This window comes from Narcine bancroftii, chromosome 6, assembly GCF_036971445.1.
Source record: "Narcine bancroftii isolate sNarBan1 chromosome 6, sNarBan1.hap1, whole genome shotgun sequence".
Classification (NCBI taxonomy): domain Eukaryota; kingdom Metazoa; phylum Chordata; class Chondrichthyes; order Torpediniformes; family Narcinidae; genus Narcine; species Narcine bancroftii.
Genome location: NC_091474.1, coordinates 227,525,992 through 227,542,515, shown reverse-complemented (window position 1 = coordinate 227,542,515; position 16,524 = coordinate 227,525,992). Strand labels below are relative to the sequence as shown.

The following is a 16,524-nucleotide window of genomic DNA, read 5'->3' as shown; positions in this document are numbered from 1 at the left end:
CAGCACACACACATATGCCACTGCACACTCAGGAACAATACAACAAATAAGACAAGCAAAACATTTCAATATAGACAGTCCTAGAGAGAGAGAAGTGAAGCAGAGAGCGACAGAGGGAGAGAGAGAGCGAGTGAAAAACAGAGAAAGACAGAGCAACAGTGATTGAGAGAGATAAAAGTAAAGAGAGAGTGTGACAGATAGAAAATAGAGAAAAAGTGAGTGAGAGAAGAAAGTAAGAGGGTGTGAAAGTAGATCAAAGCAAGAGATAGAATGATGCAGGATTACTTAAAGAATGAGAAGGATTAAAAGGGAAAGAATTAATGAAGGAATAAAAGAAAGAAAGAGTGAGAGTGACAGAGAGAGGAAAGAAAAGAGAGAGAGTATGAGAGATATAAAATAGAGAAAGAGTGAGTGAGAGAAAGAAAGCAAGAGTGCATCAAAGTAGGTTGAGAAATAGAATGAGGCATAATGTGAAAGAATGAGAAGAATTAAAGGAGAATGAATGATGGAATGAAAGGAAGAGAGAAAGAAAGAGAAAAAAGATATAGAGAAAGAGAGAGAGAGAGAAGCAGAATAGAAGAAAAATGGGTTGGTAGTGAGAGGCAAAAGCCTACGGCACCTGGTATTCCCAGGCGGTCTCCCATCCAAGTACTGACCAGGCCTGAGCGTGCTTAGCTTCCGAGATCAGACGAGATCGGGCGTTTTCAGGCTAGTATGGCCGTAGGCGGCAGGTGTCTGCTTCTGACAACACTTAACCAATTCACCAGCACACACACATGTGCCACTGCACACGCAGGACAAATAAGACAAGCAAAACATTTCAATAGAGCCAATCCAAGAGGAAGAGAAAGAGAAGTGAGGCAGAGAGCGACCGAGAGAGCGAGAGAGAGAGAGACAGAGAGAGATAGAGAAGTGAGTGACAGAGCGACAGTGAGTGAGTGAGTATGAGTGAAAGAATGACAAAGACTGAAAGAGAATGAATGAAAGGAAGAGAAAGAAAGAAAGAAAGTGAGACAGATAGATAAATCGAAAGAAAGAAAAATGGGTGGGTGCTGAAAGCCAAAAACCTACGGCACCTGGTCTTCCCAGACGCTCTCCCATCCAAGTACCGACCAGGCCTGAGCCTGGTAAGCTTCCGAGATCAGACGAGATCGGGCGTTTTCAGTCTAGTACGGCCGTAGGCAGCAGGTGCCTGCTTCTGACACCCCTTAACCAACTCACCAGCACACACACATATGCCACTGCACACTCAGGAACAATACAACAAATAAGACAAGCAAAACATTTCAATAGAGCCAATCCGAGAGGAGGAGAGAGAGAAGTGAGGCAGAGAGCGACCGATGGAGAGAGAGAGCGAGTGAAAGACAGAGAGAGACAGAGCAACAGTGAGTGAGAGAGAGAAAAGTAAAGAGAGAGTGTGACAGATAGAAAATAGAGCAAAAGTGAGTGAGAGAAGAAAGTAAGAGAGTGTAAAAGTAGATAAAAGAAAGAGATAGAATGATGCAGGATTACTTGAAGAATGAGAAGAATACTTTCACATATGCCCATTGTCTCTATTCACTCTTATACCTCTTTTCCCGCATACATATCAATTGTGGTCGTTTTTACCCTCCTTACCCGTCTTCATCCCTCAGTCTATTTTTGTCTTTACCCACATACATATCACTAGTCCGGCCTTAGGCAGCAGGTGCCTGCTTCCAACAACACTTAACCAATTCACAAGCACACACACATGTACCGCTGCACACTCAGGACAAATAAGACAAGCAAAACATTTCAATAGAGCCAATCCAAGAGGAAGAGAAAGAGAAGTGAGGCAGAGAGCGACCGAGGGAGTGAGAGAGAGAGACAGAGAGAGAGAGAGCGATTGACAGAGAGATAGAGAAGTGAGTGACAGAGCGACAGTGAGTGAGTGAGAATGAGTGAAAGAATGAGAAAGACTGAAAGAGAATGAATGAAAGGAAGAGAAAGAAAGAAAGAAAGAAAGTGAGACAGATAGATAAATCGAAAGAAAGAAAAATAGGTGGGTGGTGAAAGCCAAAAGCCTACGGCACATGGTATTCCCAGGCGCTCTCCCATCCAAGTACTGACCAGGCCTGAGCCTGGTAAGCTTCCGAGATCAGACGAGATCAGGCGTTTTCAGTCTAGTACAGCTGTAGGCAGCAGGTGGCTGCTTCTGACAACACTTAACCAATTCACCAGCACACACACATATGCCACTGCACACTCAGGAACAATACAACAAATAAGACAAGCAAAACATTTCAATAGAGCCAATCCAAGAGGAAGAGAAAGAGAAGTGAGGCAGAGAGCGACCGAGGGAGCGAGAGAGAGAGACAGAGAGAGAGAGAGATAGAGAAGTGAGTGACAGAGCGACAGTGAGTGAGTGAGTATGAGTGAAAGAATGAGAAAGACTGAAAGAGAATGAATGGAAGAGAAAGAAAGAAAGGAAGTGAGACAGATAGATAAATCGAAAGAAAGGAAAATGGGTGGGTGCTGAAAGCCAAAAGCCTACGGCACATGGTATTCCCAGGCGCTCTCCCATCCATTACTGACCAGGCCTGAGCCTGCTTAGCTTCCGAGATCATACGAGATCGGGCGTTTTCAGTCTAGTCCAGCCGTAGGCAGCAGGTGCCTGCTTCCAACAACACTTAACCAATTCACAAGCACACACACATGTGCCGCTGCACACGCAGGACAAATAAGACAAGCAAAACATTTCAATAGATCCAATCCAAGAGGAAGAGAAAGAGAAGTGAGGCAGAGAGCGACCGAGGGAGAGAGAGAGCGAGTGAAAGACAGAGAGAGACAGAGCAACAGTGAGTGAGAGAGATAAAAGTAAAGAGATAGTGTGACAGATAGAAAATAGAGAAAAAGTGAGTGAGAGAAGAAAGTAAGAGGGTGTGAAAGTAGATCAAAGCAAGAGATAGAATGATGCAGGATTACTTAAAGAATGAGAAGGATTAAAAGGGAAAGTATTAATGAAGGAATAAAAGAAAGAAAGAGTGAGAGTGACAGAGAGAGGAAAGAAAAGAGAGAGGGTATGAGAGATATAAAATAGAGAAAGAGTGAGTGAGAGAAGAAAGCAAGAGTGCATCAAAGTAGGTTGAGAAATAGAATGAGGCATAATGTGAAAGAATGAGAAGGATTAAAGGAGAATGAATGATGGAATGAAAGGAAGAGAGAAAGAAAGAGAAAAAAGATATAGAGAAAGAGAGAGAGAGAGAAGCAGAATAGAAGAAAAATGGGTTGGTAGTGAGAGGCAAAAGCCTACGGCACCTGGTATTCCCAGGCGGTCTCCCATCCAAGTACTGACCAGGACTGAGCGTGCTTAGCTTCCGAGATCAGACGAGATCGGGCATTTTCAGGCTAGTATGGCCGTAGGCGGCAGGTGCCTGCTTCTGACACCCCTTAACCAACTCACCAGCACACACACATATGCCACTGCACACTCAGGAACAATACAACAAATAAGACAAGCAAAACATTTCAATATAGACAGTCCTAGAGAGAGAGAAGTGAAGCAGAGAGCGACAGAGGGAGAGAGAGAGCGAGTGAAAAACAGAGAAAGACAGAGCAACAGTGATTGAGAGAGATAAAAGTAAAGAGAGAGTGTGACAGATAGAAAATAGAGAAAAAGTGAGTGAGAGAAGAAAGTAAGAGGGTGTGAAAGTAGATCAAAGCAAGAGATAGAATGATGCAGGATTACTTAAAGAATGAGAAGGATTAAAAGGGAAAGAATTAATGAAGGAATAAAAGAAAGAAAGAGTGAGAGTGACAGAGAGAGGAAAGAAAAGAGAGAGAGTATGAGAGATATAAAATAGAGAAAGAGTGAGTGAGAGAAAGAAAGCAAGAGTGCATCAAAGTAGGTTGAGAAATAGAATGAGGCATAATGTGAAAGAATGAGAAGAATTAAAGGAGAATGAATGATGGAATGAAAGGAAGAGAGAAAGAAAGAGAAAAAAGATATAGAGAAAGAGAGAGAGAGAGAAGCAGAATAGAAGAAAAATGGGTTGGTAGTGAGAGGCAAAAGCCTACGGCACCTGGTATTCCCAGGCGGTCTCCCATCCAAGTACTGACCAGGCCTGAGCGTGCTTAGCTTCCGAGATCAGACGAGATCGGGCGTTTTCAGGCTAGTATGGCCGTAGGCGGCAGGTGTCTGCTTCTGACAACACTTAACCAATTCACCAGCACACACACATGTGCCACTGCACACGCAGGACAAATAAGACAAGCAAAACATTTCAATAGAGCCAATCCAAGAGGAAGAGAAAGAGAAGTGAGGCAGAGAGCGACCGAGAGAGCGAGAGAGAGAGAGACAGAGAGAGATAGAGAAGTGAGTGACAGAGCGACAGTGAGTGAGTGAGTATGAGTGAAAGAATGACAAAGACTGAAAGAGAATGAATGAAAGGAAGAGAAAGAAAGAAAGAAAGTGAGACAGATAGATAAATCGAAAGAAAGAAAAATGGGTGGGTGCTGAAAGCCAAAAACCTACGGCACCTGGTCTTCCCAGACGCTCTCCCATCCAAGTACCGACCAGGCCTGAGCCTGGTAAGCTTCCGAGATCAGACGAGATCGGGCGTTTTCAGTCTAGTACGGCCGTAGGCAGCAGGTGCCTGCTTCTGACACCCCTTAACCAACTCACCAGCACACACACATATGCCACTGCACACTCAGGAACAATACAACAAATAAGACAAGCAAAACATTTCAATAGAGCCAATCCGAGAGGAGGAGAGAGAGAAGTGAGGCAGAGAGCGACCGATGGAGAGAGAGAGCGAGTGAAAGACAGAGAGAGACAGAGCAACAGTGAGTGAGAGAGAGAAAAGTAAAGAGAGAGTGTGACAGATAGAAAATAGAGCAAAAGTGAGTGAGAGAAGAAAGTAAGAGAGTGTAAAAGTAGATAAAAGAAAGAGATAGAATGATGCAGGATTACTTGAAGAATGAGAAGAATACTTTCACATATGCCCATTGTCTCTATTCACTCTTATACCTCTTTTCCCGCATACATATCAATTGTGGTCGTTTTTACCCTCCTTACCCGTCTTCATCCCTCAGTCTATTTTTGTCTTTACCCACATACATATCACTAGTCCGGCCTTAGGCAGCAGGTGCCTGCTTCCAACAACACTTAACCAATTCACAAGCACACACACATGTACCGCTGCACACTCAGGACAAATAAGACAAGCAAAACATTTCAATAGAGCCAATCCAAGAGGAAGAGAAAGAGAAGTGAGGCAGAGAGCGACCGAGGGAGTGAGAGAGAGAGACAGAGAGAGAGAGAGCGATTGACAGAGAGATAGAGAAGTGAGTGACAGAGCGACAGTGAGTGAGTGAGAATGAGTGAAAGAATGAGAAAGACTGAAAGAGAATGAATGAAAGGAAGAGAAAGAAAGAAAGAAAGAAAGTGAGACAGATAGATAAATCGAAAGAAAGAAAAATAGGTGGGTGGTGAAAGCCAAAAGCCTACGGCACATGGTATTCCCAGGCGCTCTCCCATCCAAGTACTGACCAGGCCTGAGCCTGGTAAGCTTCCGAGATCAGACGAGATCAGGCGTTTTCAGTCTAGTACAGCTGTAGGCAGCAGGTGGCTGCTTCTGACAACACTTAACCAATTCACCAGCACACACACATATGCCACTGCACACTCAGGAACAATACAACAAATAAGACAAGCAAAACATTTCAATAGAGCCAATCCAAGAGGAAGAGAAAGAGAAGTGAGGCAGAGAGCGACCGAGGGAGCGAGAGAGAGAGACAGAGAGAGAGAGAGATAGAGAAGTGAGTGACAGAGCGACAGTGAGTGAGTGAGTATGAGTGAAAGAATGAGAAAGACTGAAAGAGAATGAATGGAAGAGAAAGAAAGAAAGGAAGTGAGACAGATAGATAAATCGAAAGAAAGGAAAATGGGTGGGTGCTGAAAGCCAAAAGCCTACGGCACATGGTATTCCCAGGCGCTCTCCCATCCATTACTGACCAGGCCTGAGCCTGCTTAGCTTCCGAGATCATACGAGATCGGGCGTTTTCAGTCTAGTCCAGCCGTAGGCAGCAGGTGCCTGCTTCCAACAACACTTAACCAATTCACAAGCACACACACATGTGCCGCTGCACACGCAGGACAAATAAGACAAGCAAAACATTTCAATAGATCCAATCCAAGAGGAAGAGAAAGAGAAGTGAGGCAGAGAGCGACCGAGGGAGAGAGAGAGCGAGTGAAAGACAGAGAGAGACAGAGCAACAGTGAGTGAGAGAGATAAAAGTAAAGAGATAGTGTGACAGATAGAAAATAGAGAAAAAGTGAGTGAGAGAAGAAAGTAAGAGGGTGTGAAAGTAGATCAAAGCAAGAGATAGAATGATGCAGGATTACTTAAAGAATGAGAAGGATTAAAAGGGAAAGTATTAATGAAGGAATAAAAGAAAGAAAGAGTGAGAGTGACAGAGAGAGGAAAGAAAAGAGAGAGGGTATGTGAGATATAAAATAGAGAAAGAGTGAGTGAGAGAAGAAAGCAAGAGTGCATCAAAGTAGGTTGAGAAATAGAATGAGGCATAATGTGAAAGAATGAGAAGGATTAAAGGAGAATGAATGATGGAATGAAAGGAAGAGAGAAAGAAAGAGAAAAAAGATATAGAGAAAGAGAGAGAGAGAGAAGCAGAATAGAAGAAAAATGGGTTGGTAGTGAGAGGCAAAAGCCTACGGCACCTGGTATTCCCAGGCGGTCTCCCATCCAAGTACTGACCAGGACTGAGCGTGCTTAGCTTCCGAGATCAGACGAGATCGGGCATTTTCAGGCTAGTATGGCCGTAGGCGGCAGGTGCCTGCTTCTGACACCCCTTAACCAACTCACCAGCACACACACATATGCCACTGCACACTCAGGAACAATACAACAAATAAGACAAGCAAAACATTTCAATATAGACAGTCCTAGAGAGAGAGAAGTGAAGCAGAGAGCGACAGAGGGAGAGAGAGAGCGAGTGAAAAACAGAGAAAGACAGAGCAACAGTGATTGAGAGAGATAAAAGTAAAGAGAGAGTGTGACAGATAGAAAATAGAGAAAAAGTGAGTGAGAGAAGAAAGTAAGAGGGTGTGAAAGTAGATCAAAGCAAGAGATAGAATGATGCAGGATTACTTAAAGAATGAGAAGGATTAAAAGGGAAAGAATTAATGAAGGAATAAAAGAAAGAAAGAGTGAGAGTGACAGAGAGAGGAAAGAAAAGAGAGAGAGTATGAGAGATATAAAATAGAGAAAGAGTGAGTGAGAGAAAGAAAGCAAGAGTGCATCAAAGTAGGTTGAGAAATAGAATGAGGCATAATGTGAAAGAATGAGAAGAATTAAAGGAGAATGAATGATGGAATGAAAGGAAGAGAGAAAGAAAGAGAAAAAAGATATAGAGAAAGAGAGAGAGAGAGAAGCAGAATAGAAGAAAAATGGGTTGGTAGTGAGAGGCAAAAGCCTACGGCACCTGGTATTCCCAGGCGGTCTCCCATCCAAGTACTGACCAGGCCTGAGCGTGCTTAGCTTCCGAGATCAGACGAGATCGGGCGTTTTCAGGCTAGTATGGCCGTAGGCGGCAGGTGTCTGCTTCTGACAACACTTAACCAATTCACCAGCACACACACATGTGCCACTGCACACGCAGGACAAATAAGACAAGCAAAACATTTCAATAGAGCCAATCCAAGAGGAAGAGAAAGAGAAGTGAGGCAGAGAGCGACCGAGAGAGCGAGAGAGAGAGAGACAGAGAGAGATAGAGAAGTGAGTGACAGAGCGACAGTGAGTGAGTGAGTATGAGTGAAAGAATGACAAAGACTGAAAGAGAATGAATGAAAGGAAGAGAAAGAAAGAAAGAAAGTGAGACAGATAGATAAATCGAAAGAAAGAAAAATGGGTGGGTGCTGAAAGCCAAAAACCTACGGCACCTGGTCTTCCCAGACGCTCTCCCATCCAAGTACCGACCAGGCCTGAGCCTGGTAAGCTTCCGAGATCAGACGAGATCGGGCGTTTTCAGTCTAGTACGGCCGTAGGCAGCAGGTGCCTGCTTCTGACACCCCTTAACCAACTCACCAGCACACACACATATGCCACTGCACACTCAGGAACAATACAACAAATAAGACAAGCAAAACATTTCAATAGAGCCAATCCGAGAGGAGGAGAGAGAGAAGTGAGGCAGAGAGCGACCGATGGAGAGAGAGAGCGAGTGAAAGACAGAGAGAGACAGAGCAACAGTGAGTGAGAGAGAGAAAAGTAAAGAGAGAGTGTGACAGATAGAAAATAGAGCAAAAGTGAGTGAGAGAAGAAAGTAAGAGAGTGTAAAAGTAGATAAAAGAAAGAGATAGAATGATGCAGGATTACTTGAAGAATGAGAAGAATACTTTCACATATGCCCATTGTCTCTATTCACTCTTATACCTCTTTTCCCGCATACATATCAATTGTGGTCGTTTTTACCCTCCTTACCCGTCTTCATCCCTCAGTCTATTTTTGTCTTTACCCACATACATATCACTAGTCCGGCCTTAGGCAGCAGGTGCCTGCTTCCAACAACACTTAACCAATTCACAAGCACACACACATGTACCGCTGCACACTCAGGACAAATAAGACAAGCAAAACATTTCAATAGAGCCAATCCAAGAGGAAGAGAAAGAGAAGTGAGGCAGAGAGCGACCGAGGGAGTGAGAGAGAGAGACAGAGAGAGAGAGAGCGATTGACAGAGAGATAGAGAAGTGAGTGACAGAGCGACAGTGAGTGAGTGAGAATGAGTGAAAGAATGAGAAAGACTGAAAGAGAATGAATGAAAGGAAGAGAAAGAAAGAAAGAAAGAAAGTGAGACAGATAGATAAATCGAAAGAAAGAAAAATAGGTGGGTGGTGAAAGCCAAAAGCCTACGGCACATGGTATTCCCAGGCGCTCTCCCATCCAAGTACTGACCAGGCCTGAGCCTGGTAAGCTTCCGAGATCAGACGAGATCAGGCGTTTTCAGTCTAGTACAGCTGTAGGCAGCAGGTGGCTGCTTCTGACAACACTTAACCAATTCACCAGCACACACACATATGCCACTGCACACTCAGGAACAATACAACAAATAAGACAAGCAAAACATTTCAATAGAGCCAATCCAAGAGGAAGAGAAAGAGAAGTGAGGCAGAGAGCGACCGAGGGAGCGAGAGAGAGAGACAGAGAGAGAGAGAGATAGAGAAGTGAGTGACAGAGCGACAGTGAGTGAGTGAGTATGAGTGAAAGAATGAGAAAGACTGAAAGAGAATGAATGGAAGAGAAAGAAAGAAAGGAAGTGAGACAGATAGATAAATCGAAAGAAAGGAAAATGGGTGGGTGCTGAAAGCCAAAAGCCTACGGCACATGGTATTCCCAGGCGCTCTCCCATCCATTACTGACCAGGCCTGAGCCTGCTTAGCTTCCGAGATCATACGAGATCGGGCGTTTTCAGTCTAGTCCAGCCGTAGGCAGCAGGTGCCTGCTTCCAACAACACTTAACCAATTCACAAGCACACACACATGTGCCGCTGCACACTCAGGACTAATAAGACAAGCAAAACATTTCAATAGAGCCAATCCAAGAGGAAGAGAATGAGAAGTGAGGCAGAGAGCAACAGAGGGAGCGAGAGAGAGAGAGAGAGAGAGAGAGAGAGATAGAGAAGTGAGTGACAGAGCGACAATGAGTGAGTGAGTATGAGTGAAAGAATGAGAAAGACTGAAAGAGAATGAATGAATGGAGGAATGAAAGGAAGAGAAAGAAAGAAAGAAAGAAAGTGAGACAAATAGATAAATCGAAAGAAAGAAAAATGGGTGGGTGCTGAAAGCCAAAAGCCTATGGCACCTGGTATTCCCAGGCGCTCTCCCATCCAAGTACCGACCAGGCCTGAGCCTGGTAAGCTTCCGAGATCAGACGAGATCGGGCGTTTTCAGTCTAGTACGGCCGTAGGCAGCAGGTGCCTGCTTCTGACACCCCTTAACCAACTCACCAGCACACACACATATGCCACTGCACACTCAGGAACAATACAACAAATAAGACAAGCAAAACATTTCAATATAGACAGTCCTAGAGAGAGAGAAGTGAAGCAGAGAGCGACAGAGGGAGAGAGAGAGCGAGTGAAAAACAGAGAAAGACAGAGCAACAGTGATTGAGAGAGATAAAAGTAAAGAGAGAGTGTGACAGATAGAAAATAGAGAAAAAGTGAGTGAGAGAAGAAAGTAAGAGGGTGTGAAAGTAGATCAAAGCAAGAGATAGAATGATGCAGGATTACTTAAAGAATGAGAAGGATTAAAAGGGAAAGAATTAAGGAAGGAATAAAAGAAAGAAAGAGTGAGAGTGACAGAGAGAGGAAAGAAAAGAGAGAGAGTATGAGAGATATAAAATAGAGAAAGAGTGAGTGAGAGAAAGAAAGCAAGAGTGCATCAAAGTAGGTTGAGAAATAGAATGAGGCATAATGTGAAAGAATGAGAAGAATTAAAGGAGAATGAATGATGGAATGAAAGGAAGAGAGAAAGAAAGAGAAAAAAGATATAGAGAAAGAGAGAGAGAGAGAAGCAGAATAGAAGAAAAATGGGTTGGTAGTGAGAGGCAAAAGCCTACGGCACCTGGTATTCCCAGGCGGTCTCCCATCCAAGTACTGACCAGGCCTGAGCCTGCTTAGCTTCCGAGATCAGACGAGATCGGGCGTTTTCAGGCTAGTATGGCCGTAGGCGGCAGGTGTCTACTTCTGACAACACTTAACCAATTCACCAGCACACACACATGTGCCGCTGCACACGCAGGACAAATAAGACAAGCAAAACATTTCAATAGATCCAATCCAAGAGGAAGAGAAAGAGAAGTGAGGCAGAGAGCGACCGAGGGAGAGAGAGAGCGAGTGAAAGACAGAGAGAGACAGAGCAACAGTGAGTGAGAGAGATAAAAGTAAAGAGATAGTGTGACAGATAGAAAATAGAGAAAAAGTGAGTGAGAGAAGAAAGTAAGAGGGTGTGAAAGTAGATCAAAGCAAGAGATAGAATGATGCAGGATTACTTAAAGAATGAGAAGGATTAAAAGGGAAAGAATTAATGAAGGAATAAAAGAAAGAAAGAGTGAGAGTGACAGAGATTGGAAAGAAAAGAGAGAGAGTATGAGAGATATAAAATAGAGAAAGAGTGAGTGAGAGAAAGAAAGCAAGAGTGCATCAAAGTAGGTTGAGAAATAGAATGAGGCATAATGTGAAAGAATGAGAAGAATTAAAGGAGAATGAATGATGGAATGAAAGGAAGAGAGAAAGAAAGAGAAAAAAGATATAGAGAAAGAGAGAGAGAGAGAAGCAGAATAGAAGAAAAATGGGTTGGTAGTGAGAGGCAAAAGCCTACGGCACCTGGTATTCCCAGGCGGTCTCCCATCTAAGTACTGACCAGGCCTGAGCCTGCTTAGCTTCCGAGATCAGACGAGATCGGGCGTTTTCAGGCTAGTATGGCCGTAGGCGGCAGGTGTCTGCTTCTGACAACACTTAACCAATTCACCAGCACACACACATGGCCGCTGCACACGCAGGACAAATGAGACAAGCAAAACATTTCAATAGAGCCAATCCAAGAGGAAGAGAAAGAGAAGTGAGGCAGAGAGCGACCGAGGGAGCGAGAGAGAGACACAGAGAGAGAGAGATAGAGAAGTGAGTGACAGAGCGACAGTGAGTGAGTGAGTATGAGTGAAAGAATGAGAAAGACTGAAAGAGAATGAATGAAAGGAAGAGAAAGAAAGAAAGAAAGTGAGACAGATAGATAAATCGAAAGAAAGAAAAATGGGTGGGTGCTGAAAGCCAAAAGCCTACGGCACCTGGTATTCCCAGGCGCTCTCCCATCCAAGTACCGACCAGGCCTGAGCCTGGTAAGCTTCCGAGATCAGACGAGATCGGGCGTTTTCAGTCTAGTACGGCCGTAGGCAGCAGGTGCCTGCTTCTGACACCCCTTAACCAACTCACCAGCACACACACATATGCCACTGCACACTCAGGAACAATACAACAAATAAGACAAGCAAAATATTTCAATAGAGCCAATCCGAGAGGAGGAGAGAGAGAAGTGAGGCAGAGAGCGACCGAGGGAGAGAGAGAGCGAGTGAAAGACAGAGAGAGACAGAGCAACAGTGAGTGAGAGAGAGAAAAGCAAAGAGAGAGTGTGACAGATAGAAAATAGAGCAAAAGTGAGTGAGACAAGAAAGTAAGAGAGTGTGAAAGTAGATTAAAGAAAGAGATAGAATGATGCAGGATTACTTAAAGAATGAGAAGGATTAAAAGGGAAAGTATTAATGAAGGAATAAAAGAAAGAAAGAGTGAGAGTGACAGAGAGAGGAAAGAAAAGAGAGAGGGTATGAGAGATATAAAATAGAGAAAGAGTGAGTGAGAGAAGAAAGCAAGAGTGCATCAAAGTAGGTTGAGAAATAGAATGAGGCATAATGTGAAAGAATGAGAAGGATTAAAGGAGAATGAATGATGGAATGAAAGGAAGAGAGAAAGAAAGAGAAAAAAGATATAGAGAAAGAGAGAGAGAGAGAAGCAGAATAGAAGAAAAATGGGTTGGTAGTGAGAGGCAAAAGCCTACGGCACCTGGTATTCCCAGGCGGTCTCCCATCCAAGTACTGACCAGGACTGAGCGTGCTTAGCTTCCGAGATCAGACGAGATCGGGCGTTTTCAGGCTAGTATTGCCGTAGGCGGCAGGTGCCTGCTTCTGACACCCCTTAACCAACTCACCAGCACACACACATATGCCACTGCACACTCAGGAACAATACAACAAATAAGACAATCAAAACATTTCAATATAGACAGTCCTAGAGAGAGAGAAGTGAAGCAGAGAGCGACAGAGGGAGAGAGAGAGTGAGTGAAAAACAGAGAGAGACAGAGCAACAGTGATTGAGAGAGATAAAAGTAAAGAGAGAGTGTGACAGATAGAAAATAGAGAAAAAGTGAGTGAGAGAAGAAAGTAAGAGAGTGTGAAAGTAGATCAAAGCAAGAGATAGAATGATGCAGGATTACTTAAAGATTGAGAAGGATTAAAAGGGAAAGAATTAATGAAGGAATAAAAGAAAGAAAGAGTGAGAGTGACAGAGATTGGAAAGAAAAGAGAGAGAGTATGAGAGATATAAAATAGAGAAAGAGTGAGTGAGAGAAAGAAAGCAAGAGTGCATCAAAGTAGGTTGAGAAATAGAATGAGGCATAATGTGAAAGAATGAGAAGAATTAAAGGAGAATGAATGATGGAATGAAAGGAAGAGAGAAAGAAAGAGAAAAAAGATATAGAGAAAGAGAGAGAGAGAGAAGCAGAATAGAAGAAAAATGGGTTGGTAGTGAGAGGCAAAAGCCTACGGCACCTGGTATTCCCAGGCGGTCTCCCATCCAAGTACTGACCAGGCCTGAGCATGCTTAGCTTCCGAGATCAGACGAGATCGGGCGTTTTCAGGCTAGTATGGCCGTAGGCAGCAGGTGTCTGCTTCTGACAACACTTAACCAATTCACCAGCACACACACATGTGCCGCTGCACACGCAGGAGAAATGAGACAAGCAAAACATTTCAATAGAGCCAATCCAAGAGGAAGAGAAAGAGAAGTGAGGCAGAGAGCGACCGAGGGAGCGAGAGAGAGACACAGAGAGAGAGAGATAGAGAAGTGAGTGACAGAGCGACAGTGAGTGAGTGAGTATGAGTGAAAGAATGAGAAAGACTGAAAGAGAATGAATGAAAGGAAGAGAAAGAAAGAAAGAAAGTGAGACAGATAGATAAATCGAAAGAAAGAAAAATGGGTGGGTGCTGAAAGCCAAAAGCCTATGGCACCTGGTATTCCCAGGCGCTCTCCCATCCAAGTACCGACCAGGCCTGAGCCTGGTAAGCTTCCGAGATCAGACGAGATCGGGCGTTTTCAGTCTAGTACGGCCGTAGGCAGCAGGTGCCTGCTTCTGACACCCCTTAACCAACTCACCAGCACACACACATATGCCACTGCACACTCAGGAACAATACAACAAATAAGACAAGCAAAACATTTCAATAGAGCCAATCCGAGAGGAGGAGAGAGAGAAGTGAGGCAGAGAGCGACCGAGGGAGAGAGAGAGCGAGTGAAAGACAGAGAGAGACAGAGCAACAGTGAGTGAGAGAGAGAAAAGTAAAGAGATAGTGTGACAGATAGAAAATAGAGCAAAAGTGAGTGAGACAAGAAAGTTAGAGAGTGTGAAAGTAGATTAAAGAAAGAGATAGAATGATGCAGGATTACTTAAAGAATGAGAAGGATTAAAAGGGAAAGTATTAATGAAGGAATAAAAGAAAGAAAGAGTGAGAGTGACAGAGAGAGGAAAGAAAAGAGAGAGAGTATGAGAGATATAAAATAGAGAAAGAGTGAGTGAGAGAAGAAAGCAAGAGTGCATCAAAGTAGGTTGAGAAATAGAATGAGGCATAATGTGAAAGAATGAGAAGGATTAAAGGAGAATGAATGATGGAATGAAAGGAAGAGAGAAAGAAAGAGAAAAAAGATATAGAGAAAGAGAGAGAGAGAGAAGCAGAATAGAAGAAAAATGGGTTGGTAGTGAGAGGCAAAAGCCTACGGCACCTGGTATTCCCAGGCGGTCTCCCATCCAAGTACTGACCAGGACTGAGCGTGCTTAGCTTCCGAGATCAGACGAGATCGGGCGTTTTCAGGCTAGTATGGCCGTAGGCGGCAGGTGCCTGCTTCTGACACCCCTTAACCAACTCACCAGCACACACACATATGCCACTGCACACTCAGTAACAATACAACAAATAAGACAAGCAAAACATTTCAATATAGACAGTCCTAGAGAGAGAGAAGTGAAGCAGAGAGCGACAGAGGGAGAGAGAGAGTGAGTGAAAAACAGAGAGAGACAGAGCAACAGTGATTGAGAGAGATAAAAGTAAAGAGAGAGTGTGACAGATAGAAAATAGAGAAAAAGTGAGTGAGAGAAGAAAGTAAGAGAGTGTGAAAGTAGATCAAAGCAAGAGATAGAATGATGCAGGATTACTTAAAGATTGAGAAGGATTAAAAGGGAAAGAATTAATGAAGGAATAAAAGAAAGAAAGAGTGAGAGTGACAGAGATTGGAAAGAAAAGAGAGAGAGTATGAGAGATATAAAATAGAGAAAGAGTGAGTGAGAGAAAGAAAGCAAGAGTGCATCAAAGTAGGTTGAGAAATAGAATGAGGCATAATGTGAAAGAATGAGAAGAATTAAAGGAGAATGAATGATGGAATGAAAGGAAGAGAGAAAGAAAGAGAAAAAAGATATAGAGAAAGAGAGAGAGAGAGAAGCAGAATAGAAGAAAAATGGGTTGGTAGTGAGAGGCAAAAGCCTACGGCACCTGGTATTCCCAGGCGGTCTCCCATCCAAGTACTGACCAGGACTGAGCCTGCTTAGCTTCCGAGATCAGACGAGATCGGGCGTTTTCAGGCTAGTATGGCCGAAGGCAGCAGGTGTCTGCTTCTGACAACACTTAACCAATTCACCAGCACACACACATGTGCCACTGCACACGCAGGACAAATAAGACAAGCAAAACATTTCAATAGAGCCAATCCAAGAGGAAGAGAAAGAGAAGTGAGGCAGAGAGCGACCGAGAGAGAGAGAGACAGAGAGAGATAGAGAAGTGAGTGACAGAGCGACAGTGAGTGAGTGAGTATGAGTGAAAGAATGACAAAGACAGAAAGAGAATGAATGAAAGGAAGAGAAAGAAAGAAAGAAAGTGAGACAGATAGATAAATCGAAAGAAAGAAAAATGGGTGGGTGCTGAAAGCCAAAAGCCTACAGCACATGGTATTCCCAGGCGCTCTCCCATCCAAGTACTGACCAGGCCTGAGCCTGGTAAGCTTCCGAGATCAGACGAGATCGGGCGTTTTCAGGCTAGTATGGCCGTAGGCGGCAGGTGTCTACTTCCGACAACACTTAACCAATTCACCAGCACACACACATGTGCCTCTGCACACGCAGGACAAATAAGACAAGCAAAACATTTCAATAGATCCAATCCAAGAGGAAGAGAAAGAGAAGTGAGGCAGAGAGCGACCGAGGGAGAGAGAGAGCGAGTGAAAGACAGAGAGAGACAGAGCAACAGTGAGTGAGAGAGATAAAAGTAAAGAGATAGTGTGACAGATAGAAAATAGAGAAAAAGTGAGTGAGAGAAGAAAGTAAGAGGGTGTGAAAGTAGATCAAAGCAAGAGATAGAATGATGCAGGATTACTTAAAGAATTAGAAGGATTAAAAGGGAAAGAATTAATGAAGGAATAAAAGAAAGAAAGAGTGAGAGTGACAGAGATTGGAAAGAAAAGAGAGAGAGTATGAGAGATATAAAATAGAGAAAGAGTGAGTGAGAGAAAGAAAGCAAGAGTGCATCAAAGTAGGTTGAGAAATAGAATGAGGCATAATGTGAAAGAATGAGAAGAATTAAAGGAGAATGAATGATGGAATGAAAGGAAGAGAGAAAGAAAGAGAAAAAAGATATAGAGAAAGAGAGAGAGAGAGAAGCAGAATAGAA

General features: G+C 43.6%; 11 non-coding genes and 13 pseudogenes across 11 annotated transcripts; all 24 read right to left on the bottom strand.

Moving 5' to 3' along the window:
• Positions 1-607: 607 nt before the first annotated feature.
• LOC138737848 (5S ribosomal RNA) lies at positions 608-726 on the bottom strand. Its single transcript, XR_011341279.1, has one exon. It is a non-coding gene; the product is annotated as a 5S ribosomal RNA (ribosomal RNA).
• A 338-nt stretch (positions 727-1,064) lies between these two features.
• Positions 1,065-1,183, bottom strand: LOC138738221 (5S ribosomal RNA; annotated as a pseudogene).
• Positions 1,184-2,042: 859 nt separating this feature from the next.
• On the bottom strand, positions 2,043-2,161 carry LOC138738292 (5S ribosomal RNA; annotated as a pseudogene).
• A 347-nt stretch (positions 2,162-2,508) lies between these two features.
• Positions 2,509-2,626, bottom strand: LOC138738314 (5S ribosomal RNA; annotated as a pseudogene).
• A 641-nt stretch (positions 2,627-3,267) lies between these two features.
• Positions 3,268-3,386, bottom strand: LOC138737996 (5S ribosomal RNA). The gene has a single exon (XR_011341426.1). It is a non-coding gene; the product is annotated as a 5S ribosomal RNA (ribosomal RNA).
• Positions 3,387-4,031: 645 nt separating this feature from the next.
• On the bottom strand, positions 4,032-4,150 carry LOC138737836 (5S ribosomal RNA). Its single transcript, XR_011341266.1, has one exon. It is a non-coding gene; the product is annotated as a 5S ribosomal RNA (ribosomal RNA).
• Positions 4,151-4,488: 338 nt separating this feature from the next.
• Positions 4,489-4,607, bottom strand: LOC138738220 (5S ribosomal RNA; annotated as a pseudogene).
• An 859-nt stretch (positions 4,608-5,466) lies between these two features.
• On the bottom strand, positions 5,467-5,585 carry LOC138738291 (5S ribosomal RNA; annotated as a pseudogene).
• Positions 5,586-5,932: 347 nt separating this feature from the next.
• On the bottom strand, positions 5,933-6,050 carry LOC138738313 (5S ribosomal RNA; annotated as a pseudogene).
• A 641-nt stretch (positions 6,051-6,691) lies between these two features.
• On the bottom strand, positions 6,692-6,810 carry LOC138737994 (5S ribosomal RNA). The gene has a single exon (XR_011341424.1). It is a non-coding gene; the product is annotated as a 5S ribosomal RNA (ribosomal RNA).
• A 645-nt stretch (positions 6,811-7,455) lies between these two features.
• LOC138737824 (5S ribosomal RNA) lies at positions 7,456-7,574 on the bottom strand. The gene has a single exon (XR_011341262.1). It is a non-coding gene; the product is annotated as a 5S ribosomal RNA (ribosomal RNA).
• Positions 7,575-7,912: 338 nt separating this feature from the next.
• On the bottom strand, positions 7,913-8,031 carry LOC138738219 (5S ribosomal RNA; annotated as a pseudogene).
• Positions 8,032-8,890: 859 nt separating this feature from the next.
• On the bottom strand, positions 8,891-9,009 carry LOC138738290 (5S ribosomal RNA; annotated as a pseudogene).
• A 347-nt stretch (positions 9,010-9,356) lies between these two features.
• Positions 9,357-9,474, bottom strand: LOC138738312 (5S ribosomal RNA; annotated as a pseudogene).
• A 360-nt stretch (positions 9,475-9,834) lies between these two features.
• Positions 9,835-9,953, bottom strand: LOC138738242 (5S ribosomal RNA; annotated as a pseudogene).
• Positions 9,954-10,598: 645 nt separating this feature from the next.
• Positions 10,599-10,717, bottom strand: LOC138737894 (5S ribosomal RNA). The gene has a single exon (XR_011341323.1). It is a non-coding gene; the product is annotated as a 5S ribosomal RNA (ribosomal RNA).
• Positions 10,718-11,359: 642 nt separating this feature from the next.
• Positions 11,360-11,478, bottom strand: LOC138738202 (5S ribosomal RNA). The gene has a single exon (XR_011341493.1). It is a non-coding gene; the product is annotated as a 5S ribosomal RNA (ribosomal RNA).
• A 339-nt stretch (positions 11,479-11,817) lies between these two features.
• Positions 11,818-11,936, bottom strand: LOC138738194 (5S ribosomal RNA; annotated as a pseudogene).
• A 650-nt stretch (positions 11,937-12,586) lies between these two features.
• On the bottom strand, positions 12,587-12,705 carry LOC138738008 (5S ribosomal RNA). The gene has a single exon (XR_011341438.1). It is a non-coding gene; the product is annotated as a 5S ribosomal RNA (ribosomal RNA).
• Positions 12,706-13,350: 645 nt separating this feature from the next.
• On the bottom strand, positions 13,351-13,469 carry LOC138737864 (5S ribosomal RNA). The gene has a single exon (XR_011341294.1). It is a non-coding gene; the product is annotated as a 5S ribosomal RNA (ribosomal RNA).
• Positions 13,470-13,809: 340 nt separating this feature from the next.
• Positions 13,810-13,928, bottom strand: LOC138738241 (5S ribosomal RNA; annotated as a pseudogene).
• A 650-nt stretch (positions 13,929-14,578) lies between these two features.
• On the bottom strand, positions 14,579-14,697 carry LOC138737941 (5S ribosomal RNA). The gene has a single exon (XR_011341371.1). It is a non-coding gene; the product is annotated as a 5S ribosomal RNA (ribosomal RNA).
• A 645-nt stretch (positions 14,698-15,342) lies between these two features.
• LOC138737883 (5S ribosomal RNA) lies at positions 15,343-15,461 on the bottom strand. Its single transcript, XR_011341313.1, has one exon. It is a non-coding gene; the product is annotated as a 5S ribosomal RNA (ribosomal RNA).
• Positions 15,462-15,791: 330 nt separating this feature from the next.
• LOC138738105 (5S ribosomal RNA) lies at positions 15,792-15,910 on the bottom strand (annotated as a pseudogene).
• Positions 15,911-16,524: the final 614 nt, after the last annotated feature.